This window comes from Paramisgurnus dabryanus, chromosome 14 (genome assembly GCF_030506205.2).
Source record: "Paramisgurnus dabryanus chromosome 14, PD_genome_1.1, whole genome shotgun sequence".
NCBI classification, from domain to species: Eukaryota; Metazoa; Chordata; class Actinopteri; order Cypriniformes; family Cobitidae; genus Paramisgurnus; species Paramisgurnus dabryanus.
This window is the reverse complement of record NC_133350.1, coordinates 28639028-28641956: the sequence shown is the minus strand read 5'-3', so window position 1 is coordinate 28641956 and position 2929 is coordinate 28639028. Positions and strand designations below refer to the sequence as shown.

Sequence of the window (2929 nt, the reverse complement as noted above, 5' to 3'; positions counted from 1 at the left end):
CTTTGGAATTAATTCTATCCAGAAACCTGTTAGAAATATCATAAACATTAAGTCAACAAATATAAGATAGAAAAAGATTCTTAAAAAATTAAACTCAGCCTTGAATTTACTCCTATACTGAAACCTTTTACTCTTATTCTACTGTTCCACACCTAATTACATAAAAATACAGAAGATTCACTTACCGCTGAACAAACTCTTTCCTCAATGGACGGCATCCACCTGGATCCTGTCATGATTGAATGTCCTGAACAGAAAGTACAATTGTTACTGATTTGGACACAACTTTTTATTCTGAAAACAAAATCTTTTGTCAATAAAGTCCAGGGACACCTCTGCGAAATAAATACAATTATTAAATTAAATTTCTTATAACCAAAGTCTGAATATTTCTGTTTGTATATTTCTACATGGCAAACTAAGACAATTGTGTACATGTTGTGTATGGTCGTGTTACAGTGTTGTGTGTGGGAATTGTGAATGAGTGTATACATGGGTATTTAAAGAAGCTGTAGTAAGTACCTGAGTACAAACTTACCGAACATAATGTGCTTGGTGTGTGTCTGGTATCACCCGTTGTGCCTCCACATCTGCCTTAACTCCTGATAAAGTGCAAGGACACTCATGTAAACTACAAATAAAAAGTCAGCCACATTCCTATGTAATTTTGCATGTGACGTGAAAGCATTTAATATTGCAGTCGAAAAAATACATGACTTGTAACTGTACATCATGTACTTGCCTGGTGCCTTTAAAGATGATCCATCTTACCCAATCCAGCTTACAAGCAATGGTAAGACTGTAAAAAAGACAAATGTTACAAAATCTGTTAGCCATAGAAATAAATAGACATTGTGAAGGAAATGGTAAAAGAAAATTTAGTAACACTTTACTATAAGAGTTTATTCCTTAACATTTGGTAATGCCTTAGCTAATATGAACTAACAATGAACAATATATTTTACAACATTAATAATATTTGATAATGTTCATTGTGCATTAACTAATGTAAACAGAGACAAAGTGATTGATTTAAAAATCTAATATCATGCTATGCTAACAAATAAAACATTACTGTAAGTGTTAAGTCAGTTGTAAAACAAATATATATATATATATATATATATATATATATATATATATATATATATATATATATATATATATATATATATATATTAGTTGTTATATTATATATTATATATAAATATCTAAATAAGTCTTTTTTTAATTATAACATCTTGTCTACAGAAAATCTCTGAAAATGTCTCGTTTAGTGCAGAAAATAGCGATTTATAGTGACAAGGTAAAAAGACTGTCCCTTTAATGTTTTACCCGGACCGGCTGCGGTGTAACACTATTTCACGCAAAGTTTTTTAACAAGTTAACGTTAGTAGCTAGCTGCTCACTTTAAAGATAAACATGATCGCCTAAATCTGAGCAATCCTGGTGATGCCAGTTTCCTACACGATGTTATTATGGACTATTTTACATCCAGAGATGAAGGATCAGATGACAGAGACGAGAGGACAAAGGTACGTAAATGCGGAGCCCATTCTCTTTTCGTGCATTGATTTGATGTGTTTTGGAAACTTATATATACTGCATGTAATGCATCTGAAGTGGTGGAAACAATATGCCATAAAAATGTATTGGACAACTTACTGGGAGTGTAAAACGCTTAAGAGAAGATATTCTCTGCTTTTGCTGATATACCGTAATATAATAACAACAACAATAAGCGCGGCAATCCCTTTCGTTCATCTGATATTAAGATGAGCCCAGGTCTGAATGATATTTGGTCGAAGTTAAAGCTGCGATGAAATCGATGCATGTATCCAGTTAAATATGAGGTTTCTTGTTTTCACTTCTGTGGAGGAGGACTGCGGTACTACAGTATGATGTGTACGGCGTGTCAAGTCCTGTCTGTTTACAACCACGAGTCAGCCTTGCCAAACAGTCGAACTTAATACTTTTCTCTGACGCTAACTGAACGGATGAAACGCAGAGATAAACGACCGTTATGCTGGGACCGCAAGACCGCGCTGGCGGGTTGTCTTTGTCCATTTCGTTAAAAATAGTTTCATTGTCACCACACTTTCAACACAATATAAACTCACCAAAACCCTCATAATTTAGTTAAAACAACCCTATATTCATTAAAAAAAAGGTGTAAAGCGAGTTAAAGCAGCGGTAGACATCTGTGTGTAAGCTTACTTTCTGGGGGAGATTGAAACTTTGTTGGCGACCGTTTTTCTCTCTCATTGCACGTTTAAAACAATATTGTGACAAACTATTGACAACATTCTTAAACTAAAAATTAAGTTTTCATGAAACAGAAATATTTCAAACTTACCGAACTGCCAGAAATAAATCGTCCTCCTTCAGCTGCAGCCAGGAGTTGTGCTGTCTGTGTGATTTGACTCTGGCGCACTTTCTCTGATTATTGCAAGTACACCTGGCACATTACAGCAATGGCTACAGCAAGGTTACATCAAGACCAAAATATACTGTAAAATTTTCCCGCTCAAACAAATTTACCCAGAATGCATTATGAACTGCAGTACTGTACTGTAATGTACACATACAGTATAGTACTGTGGATTTTTACAGTAAAGTACTGCTAAATCTACAGCGACATCTAACAGTGTTTGATAAAACTGAAATTTAAAATAAAAATGTATTTTCATTATTTTTACAAAGATAAATGACAAAATAAGTTTGCAGTTACATATTAATGAGGTCATAGTCATGTATATTTACTAAAAACAAGTGTAACACAATAATCTTTCTTGTTTAGTTGTGTTACTTTTGACCCACACTTTAATGTTAATGACCACTGCAAAAATATATAACATTATTTTTTTAAATTAAGTTTTTCTAAATAATTTTACTTTCGCCCCCACTCTCCCCTACTGCCCCGTTACAA

At 33.5% G+C, this 2929-nt stretch overlaps 1 long non-coding RNA gene across 1 annotated transcript; it reads right to left on the bottom strand.

Moving 5' to 3' along the window:
- Nucleotides 1-228: 228 nt before the first annotated feature.
- LOC135719463 (uncharacterized) lies at nucleotides 229-1028 on the bottom strand. The gene is made up of 3 exons (XR_010521107.2): nucleotides 743-1028; nucleotides 539-602; nucleotides 229-247 (listed from the first exon to the last, which is right to left on the bottom strand). It is a non-coding gene; the product is annotated as an uncharacterized lncRNA (long non-coding RNA).
- Between the last annotated feature and the right edge of the window lie 1901 nt (nucleotides 1029-2929).